This window comes from Patella vulgata, chromosome 9 (genome assembly GCF_932274485.2).
Source record: "Patella vulgata chromosome 9, xgPatVulg1.2, whole genome shotgun sequence".
In the NCBI taxonomy this organism is placed as follows: Eukaryota; Metazoa; Mollusca; class Gastropoda; family Patellidae; genus Patella; species Patella vulgata.
The window spans coordinates 19,321,007-19,331,049 of NC_065887.2; positions in this window are offsets into that span (position 1 = coordinate 19,321,007).

Sequence of the window (10,043 nt, forward strand, 5' to 3'; positions counted from 1 at the left end):
TCTCTAATGGAATACTTATTGGCATGGCCTGCCTATTCAAGCCGGTGAAAAGAAACCGCTTTGGCAACGACGAAAAAAGTCCACAGGCCCACTTTCTGTCGTTTACAAAATAAACCGAAACCTTCGGCAAAAGACGCAGTGTACCTATGGTATGTTAGAAATATAAAATAGGAGGGAAACTTATAAATTAAAACAAAATATCATTTCTAAGCTACGCAAGGATTTAAAATGGAGTACATATTACTGTTGAGTGTTCAATTAAATAACTCTTTATTGACCATAATGGACCCAACATATCCAAAAACCGCGCTAGGACAACAAAATTCGGAATTATAGTTTTCGCAGAGGGATACGAAAATGAACTGTGCAAAATCAGGTCAAGGGTGAGTGAAGTTTACACTCCTCATATCGGGGTAAAAGCAACGATCCATATTAGATACCAGGCGAGAGTATGAAATAAAATAAACGATCATAATATAATTCACCCAACCAACCATGAATGCTTCCACGTGTCTATTACTAATCGAAAATATCCTAATTATGATTAATGATTACTTTAATGACTTAAACATTAGAGGACCACCGATGAATAAGCAAATTTACAAATCGGTTATTATGTTACTAGGAACAAAAGTTACAAAAAAAGCTTTTCCGTTATTTGTTTTAAGTGATAGACAAACATTAAGTATCTTCTTTTATGTGGCTCTCTTTATGTTAAGTATTAATATCGCAAACAAATAGTAATCAATTAATCGTGGTTATACAAATGACATAGATAATAAATTCGATCTCTAGTTTCCAGTTAGTGCAAATGGATATGTATTGTGTAGGATTTACAGTATTCGCAATTTTTTGTAACGGTAATAGAAAAATTCAATGCCGTATTTAATATAACTACATACTGTAACAATGACACGAACCAAACCCCAGGCTAAAATAATTAGTCGGGAAAAGCTAGTCGTTGAATTTCAGTGGAAAATAATAGATTATTAAATGGTGTTTTATCTATACTTAGAGATTTTACAAACACTTACGGCCAATTTACCTACCTTGGTTCTTATACGCCCACATTGAAATGTGGTCGTATATTTTCGCGTCCGTCGGTCCGGCGTCCATTATTGCTTGTCGACGCTATTTAGGTTAGTTAATATCTAACTGACTTAATCTCATACAGAGTGTTTAAGGTCATGAGAGGAAGAATTCTATTGATGTTCAACGATTACCGCTAATTACTGCCAGAGTTATGACCCTTGATCATTTTAAAAAAATCTTGTGGACGCTCTGGAGGCTAAGGTTAATATCCGAATGACTTCTAAATTTATGCACACTGTTTAAGGTCATGGGATGGAAAGGGCTATTGATTTTCAACGATTTCCGATAATTACTTGAAAACAATTAGAATCTTCAGTCATTTAATTATTACTTTTTAAAATGTAGGCAAAGCAAGTGTGGACTTGCATGTAGAACCACTTCCGAGGTAATTCAGCTCTGAACGCAAGTCTCGTTATGCTCGACCTCCAGGTTCAGGAACGGACCTATTGACTCCTTGTGGAAACTTTTGGACTCGCAGTAAATTTTACTGGGTATGTTCGTCAGTCCTTGTGAACGCCTGTGCAATGTTAAGGAACACCTTAGTGAGAAGATGAGATCTTGCTTGCCTCGCTCAAGTCAATTCGCCGTTGCAGTCTACATATAGGCCAACGCACAAATTTAAAGGAGCTTAATCGCTAATATTGACATAAATGGGCCATAACGTATATAATAATGTAATATGAATGTATATAAACTGGTTTATATTCAATCGTTTCCGTTTTCACTCTAATTTCAAATCAGTTGTGTTCGGCGAAATACGCGAGAAGTCTCAATCGAATGGCAATCTCTAGCGTCTGGTTATTCCAATCTACATAGGTAGTATTTATTGCGCATGCTCTTCATATGCTTAATATCACCTGGGTGGAAGCGGACGTTAAATAAAGCTATTTTGCACACATATGCTTAACCTCGTTCTTCGAGTCCCTTTTTACAAATGACACTGAAACGCATTCTGGTACACGATTCCTGTACCATTGTTAAAATGTTTATTTTGTCTTAAATATTGGATATCAGACGCCCATCTTTTCCGGTATTATCACAACATAAACGTTGATTTAAATTGACAAATAATTCATGTTTTCAATGTTGAAGACCGTGGATGATATTGAGTTAATGACTTAGCTGCATTAAAGGACAATATTGGTGTAAGTCATTATCACATATGTGACAGAACTAATTAAACACGCTCCAAATATAATTTTAACACAGAGATCATTGCTACGATAGCTGAGTAATACAGGTTTCCTGAATCGGAAGTGACGAACGCCAAAGGAAAACACGAGTCATAACTGACTGATGTGACGAGTGATAACAAATACACGGCCGAATTTCTGCTCACTAATAATTCCTAGCAAAACCAAAAGTTGTTATATGGGACTGTAAGAGGATACCTGACAATTCAATAAAGTAATCGAATGTCATTAGATAAGAGAACACGAAAGAAAAACAGAAAAAGTCCGTGCATTACCATTACATGTTTTTATAAGGTATATAATGAATATAAACAAGGGAATGTACGGACTAATTCTATTTTTCTCGTGTTCTCTTATCTAATGATCTCTGTGTTAAAATTATATTTGAAATGTGTTTAACCAGTTCTATCACATATGTGCTATGACTGGCACCAATATTGTCCTTTAAGAACGCCGGCGATCTTATCAGAGTAGAAAACTTGGTTTATAATTAGATAAATTGTATGGATTCATTTTCTAATCTTTACTGCTACATAAATCGACATTAGCAATTTTTTCAGTTATTTTTTCAAACAAATTTTTAAAATAATTTGTAGCACTTTGATAAAATTTCTCAACACCGTCAGATTAAGAATATTTCAGTACTTACTCAAAGTTGTAATCGGAGATTTTAGTTTTATGATTTCTACATATTATTTTTCCAAATAACCATTTTCTTTACTTAATACCAACTTATTATATATTTTTATGAATAAATTTACTTTAAAATATGAGACGCCAATACTAAATTTAACAAAAAATCTAAATTACAAGTATCATTTTCTGTTTAGATTATGAATATATTTAAAGTATCCCTAATGATACCAGATAATGAAATTAAACATGTTTAGGATTAAATACAGGGCATTTGAACTTAAAATTTAACCAAATATATAGTATAAACTATAGTAAAATATGATTCGTTACACAGCGTTAAAATGAAGTTCTGGAGTTGAGAATTGTGACGGTGTTGAATTTAAATTAGCTAAATCGCTAATATTTGGAACCTACAAATTGACACAAATGAGTCATGTACCAATAATAAAATGTTTATTTTGTCTTAAATATTGGATACCAGAAGCCCATCTTTTCCCGGTAAGATTACAGCATTAATGTTGATTTAAATTGACAAATAATTCGTGTTTTTAATGTCAAAGACTTTGGATGATATTGAGTTAGAGACATAGCACGGTAAATCTGCTTAACAATGAAGATAAAATGTGGTTTTCAGATGACTAGTTAGAGACCATTATATATCATTCTCAACACCATAACAAACTTCTCGCCAGCTCAATGTTGAGAAATACCGTAAAAAAATAGATCTTATTGGTAGTGTATTACTCCGCTTTCAGCTTTCAAGTCTCACCTTTTCATTAAAAATTGTTGAAAACGTCAAATGTTTTTTTTTCTGATAAGGGCGTTGGGGTGTTGAGGATGAATTAAAATACGCAGTAAAATCAATACTTCTTTTTACGCTTATCTAAAAATTGAAAAGCTGTTGATGATTAAAGATACTTTCCCGCGTACACAGTGTGTGATATATTTGGACTAAAAAAATATTTAAACTAATTAATCTATCAAAAATTTGCTTCAAATACCTCTCAAACCTTTGTATACGCGGGAGATCCCTCAAGCTGTAAATGAACTGATGTTAGAGGCCATGTCTGTCATCTCGCTTCTTTGAGTGAGGGTCCATTTTTCAGAATGTATTTTTTCTTACTCACTGTCCATTTACCATACATGTTTAGGCCTAAGTAAATTCTTAATTATAAGTATTGTCTGTCAACTTCTTTTTCTGCCTTCAATTGCAGAGTCTTTTTGTACGTTGACACCCGTCAATGCTCCCTCTCTGATTAAAACACGGATCCTATTTCGTTTCGTTTTTTTTTATAGTTCAAAACTTCGTTTATTTGTACTTACTACACTAGGATCGGGAAGAGTTGTTATAAATATTTAACCTCCTTTCTGGTTGATGTGAGGGATTAGCCAATGAAACAATCTGTTACTGCGAGTTCTTGGCGTGCGTCGCACGGGACTGTGGGTATCCCACTAGAAACACCGACGCTGATTGGTTAATCAAATGTCTGACGTCATAGATCAAAAGCCGCTCGTTTTTATGACCCCTGACGCGAAAGTAAAAAAAGCGAAATGAACATTGATCTTATTTTAATCAGATTGCAATGTTCCCAAAACCTTGACGAAGAAGTAACAACGACTCCCTAAGTCAAGCACAAAATAAGCTGTCAGACAACAGTCGGGTTGCCAGTTAGTGACACCCTGACATTTTTGCCCAGTGCTTGCCCCATGGGTGTTTTTCTGGTAATCCAGTATTTTTCTAGTAAGATATACCAATTTCTTCATACTTTTATTGGAAATAACCACCCGCTAAATACTTTCGGTGTAGTGCCATTTGTAAACACTGTCATTAGCCTTTCCTAGGATGAAAGCTGGTTGTGATTAGGTCATAGACTAGAACATTATGACAGCAAAACAGATGTGGTGAAGGTGTTGATAAATATTTTAGGGACAATAAACATTTGTATTTTTCTCAATGTATTTAATTCACGATGAATAAAATGACAAATTATATATTTAAGAATTTATTACTTATCACAACCAGCGGTTGCCGGGCAAGACACGCCCACTATTTGTAAGAGATGAGCAGAGAACAAGCTAAAAACAAAAGCGATTTTTTGTACAATCAAAGGCCATAGGCAAGAAAATTATGGTCTGAGATCTTTGGGATATAAAGATTTAGTTTAAATTTCATCAAAATCATAAAAGATTGCCCACAACCTTCGTATTACATACTTTTACACAATTTGCGTACAAGAATCGGAATTTTGTCGGGCAGTTTCGTTTGATTTTAACAAAATTCGAATTCAATCTTCATTATGGTGGAATGGTGATATATTCAAACTGGTTTTAAAATCGAATAAAAATTGTGACATCTAGTGGGTTCACAACCTTGGTATTACATGGTATTTGAGTACAAGGAGCGGTCATTTTAAATCGGATAAAAAGTGTGACCGCAGTGGGATCACATGCTAAAAACGCGATTTTTCGTACAATTAGGGGCTATAGTTCAGGCAGTTACGATCCGGTATGCGCGAATATCGAAAGGAACCACGATTCTTGGGTTATAAACATGTTTCAAGTTTCATCAAAATCGAATAAAAATTGTGACCTGTGACGGATAAACATGTGACCGAACTCACGGACGGACAGAGTCGACAGCATAACATATATAATATATATATATATTATATATATATATTTATGTCTGATCCACATGGATTTAAAATACACATTTATTTTCTGTTACAAACAAATGAAATTATACAGTTTTGACAAATAACATTTTTGAACACATCATTTAAACTACAAAATTCCATTTTTTTTTCACATATTAATTTTTTTTTTCGATCGTTTGTTTATCGGGACAGCATTTTGTACATTAGAGAATGACCCAGTAATGTAATCAGGTCCAGGCAGAACAGTGCCCTTTACTCATTTATAAACCAATTTACACTAAATAGGAAATATTTTTTATCCAGATATACAATTTCCTATTCCGTTAATTAACTTTTAGTAAATGTGTTAAAACACCACGTCACTGCAAATCTTTCGAAAGATTAATAACAGAAAGAATGGCTGGTATTGCTAAAGCGGTTGGTGTAAAAAACAGGAAAAATAGCAATTTATTAACGGCACGACTGACTTGTTTCCAGGTCACCGGTTTGAAGTCTGCTGTAGATTTCCTATAAGTATCTAGGACATCAGTGCCGTTTACCGCCAATGTTTCATTTATCGCATTGACCTTTGTATTGGCAACCAATCGTCGCTTACACCAAAACAAGTTTCTTTTAAAGCTCCCATCCAAAACACTCACCAACCATTTCGGAACAGGTTTCCTTTCATCGTCGCGTTCGTACATATTCAGAATCCACACGGTAAACAAGATATTCAGAGTGCTGTTCAATAAAGAAATGGCTAGAAAAACAGCAAAGACAGACATTCCCTCACTTGTTTTTGGTAAATAGCTAACCAAAAATCCCATATACACGCCGTAAGAGAGAGGTATGATAATTGCAAACGACAGCTTTTCCCCGGATGAGGATGGCACCAGATACACAAAGTTATTCATGATTGCCAAGTTACTGATGGGGAGTACAAAACTAAATATGAAGAAAGTGTCTCTACGGTTCAGAGTGAGGTTTAGTTGAATTGTTCGCTGATATGTTTGTTCGCTTTTTCCGGAAATGTTTGAGAGATGTTTGCGTTCAATCGATGTGCTTACAAGGCTCCACTCTCCACCTGGGATGTAAGAATCCACGCCAACTTCGCTATCCTCAATAAAAAGTTGAATTTGGTTGGATTTGTATCCCCAACCACTAATTGCCATTGAGCACATCGGTAGATCAAATGGGAATGTCAGTATATCACTATTACAGACAAGCTCGTGTGAACCAAGCGAATGCCATTCAATTTCTCCCCGACTTGACAACTGCATGCTGGAAACGCCATGATGTAATACTGTAAGTTCTGCTGGCGACTTCAGTACCACCAGATTGGGAATCCATATATAGGGCTCAAGGTTTTCTATAAATTTTACAGAATGCAAATTCTCATTCCATCTTAGCTCAGGATCGGACCATTTGACTTTCCAAAAGCCACTGAAAATGACTTTTGATGCATCACCCTCTACGCTGCCAATTGATAATAAATTGAACCCAACAGAAACATTGACTGGTGCCATTTGATCCGCCACTGGTCGTATTTCTTTCCTGGCAACATTTGGTCTGATTAAATCACGGAATAGATCGTTAATGTCGGCTTTTACAAAAACAATGGTTGTTATAAATGCTAAATAATAGATTCGAACTACAAAAAACAACATAGCGGATTTCGAATATTTGAATACTGTCCTCCTTGTGCTGATCACTCATTAAAATCAGTTTCTTTTCAACAACAAAATTTATATAAATTTTAGTTTGTATGTTTCACACAGTAACCACCCTTGGTCAAACACAATATTTGTAATTAAGCGTTGGTTTCTCGCCTTGTTGTAGGTTGATATACTGTGTGTTAATAGAGCTGACCATATTACCCGTTAACATATATTTATCGTCTGTGACTACGGAAGATCGATACACAATGATTCACACTGCTTTGAATACATTGGGTGTATAAGTGTAATCTATAAATACTGTATTGTATCGGTGTATTTAAAGGTACTTTCCCTGCTTTTTATGGAAAACTTTGTACACTATTTCACGACCAGTCTACGGGAGCATCATCATGATAAAAAAAGTTTATCGAAATCGTTGATAGAGTAAGATGTTAGATCCATAATAAATTAGTTTTGTCATTACAAAAGACATTTTTATTGAGCATATTTTATATTTTAAAATGGCACAACATGTCAGTTCGTTCTAATGTATCAAAAAAGTAAAAGCAAATCTAGGCTACGTTCTTAATGCAAGGACTGTTCTTATTATATTATGTATGTCGCAGAATTATTATTGCTTATTTGTCTAGGACGCACAAAGATGGCAGTGTGAAATCACTAGAAACCAATGTAAACCTTAAATGGCCAAAACTTAAATATAGAAATGATCGATTTGAATATAGTTAGATCAAAATTTTCTAGGTTGTTTTTTATTTTTCAATGAAAGAATTGTTGATTGTGTACGACCTTACGGTTCTGCTTTATCCTTTATCCTTTATTCAAGCATTATTTGATTTGTATGACAGTTTAATTTAACAGATCTCCTGAATTTAAGATTTAGAATCTCAAATTCCAGTGAGTCTGTATGTCCGGAAGGTCGGTATTAGAATTATTCAAACGTGTATTTAACTAAATTTACAGGCCATTACGTAACACAACTACTATAGTTATATAGATGCAAAGAATAATTACGTTAACAATTAATTTTGTCACAGAAAATGTAATCGGTGTATTTTGGATATGGCGATAGGAATTCATGGATGAAGATTTCTCAAGAAAAATTGAGATGATACTTTTTTATGAAACAAATATAACGAAATATAGACTAAAAATTTGTAAATTAGAGGGACAAACGAACCCTCCCCGATGGGTTTTTGTGGTTAGCGGCACACAGTTACAAACATATTAATTTCGCTTTTAAAGCAATAATATTGCCACACGTTTCTCTTTGTAAAAGAGTTAGAGTCGGACCACGAGATGAAAATTGCCATTAAAATGGCATTCGGATAACTTTAGTGGTCTGCAGCCCGCATTTACCGAGTGTGTCTGTGGGAGTAGTCTCCCGTATTACAGCTTCTTCAATAGGGTTGAACACGAAGCAGCCTTGAGTTGAAGTCACAGACGTCGTCAATAACCAAAATTAATTGCAAAGATTATCCAAGAAAGAATATCAACGGGTGTTGCCTTTAAGCATGCACAGATCAAATAATTGATTTGACGAACCAGAATGCGTTAAGCTGGTAAAAAGAGCCGATCATATTACGGGGACGGCTAAGGCAGAAATGAAAAATATTATTATACTTTATAGCATTTATTTTACAGACACGTCTGAAAGCAATTCAACTTTGGGGTTGCTCTGGTGTTAATGTAACGGGTCTAAAGCGGGTCTTAAGCTAATTAACAATAGCCTACGGTACGGTACACATTTGCAAGTTAGTTAGTTAGGCCACTTAGTGTTAGGCCTATTGAGTGTGCAGTAGAGACACACTCGTCCCCAACGCCATATTGTTTCTGACAGGCCTGTTTGTAGGCCTATTAGATTTTTAAATGTAATAATATATCAAATGAATATTTTATAGCTTTATAAAGTAACCCGAAACGAGCATTAAACAATATTTGGAGGGATGTCTGAATCTTCATGATAATTGTTCATAGACACATACCGGTATGTGACAGTATGTCTTTTTCACGGATCGGCAAGAAATCTCCGCGGACTGGCTGTTAAAATAAAAATACTTTATCGTTTAATTTATTGTGACCTCCTAATAAAATATCACTGTTAGTGCGTATATCAAGTAAACTTTTACGATTGAGAGAGAGAGAGAGAGAGAGAGACTCGACACAAACTAGGTCATTTCGGGGCTAACATATGGTTCAATTTTATTTCGCTTGCGCGTGGGGTCTTTAGCAGTGGGAGAAAACCGAAGGACCCGGAGAAAACCCATGAGGTTGGACAGGCGATTCTACTCTTTGTCACGTACAACCGGGTAATCGAAACCATGCCAGTTTACTTAATGATAGACCATATGATACAGCGCCTACGTGCTAACCATTCGGCCATCCAACCACTCCATAGTAATCAAATATCGATACTCGCATCAATGCATCGCTAAATGTGGCCGTCGCTGAAACTCACTATTAGAACGGAATTCTTTGACTCAAATTTTCAATTTGAATTCTGTAAACGTGCCATTTTTTACCAACATCATACTGACTGCCTTTGCTACGTATTCGAGAATATTTATCAATTTTGGTGAGAAAAAGAAATCCATGAATTATTTTCATTTATCAAAAAAGCACGTCAAAAAAACTATCGCATAATTTTTGACCGATTTTCAGAGGTGTTTTTATTCCTTTCGTAAATTTAAAAGTGACGCTAAACTCCGAAATATATGACAAGTAGTCTTAAACTTGCTGCTAAACTCCATATTCATATATATATGATCAACTCGAATAATATGACGTCTGGGGGATTTTTCGGGCAAATG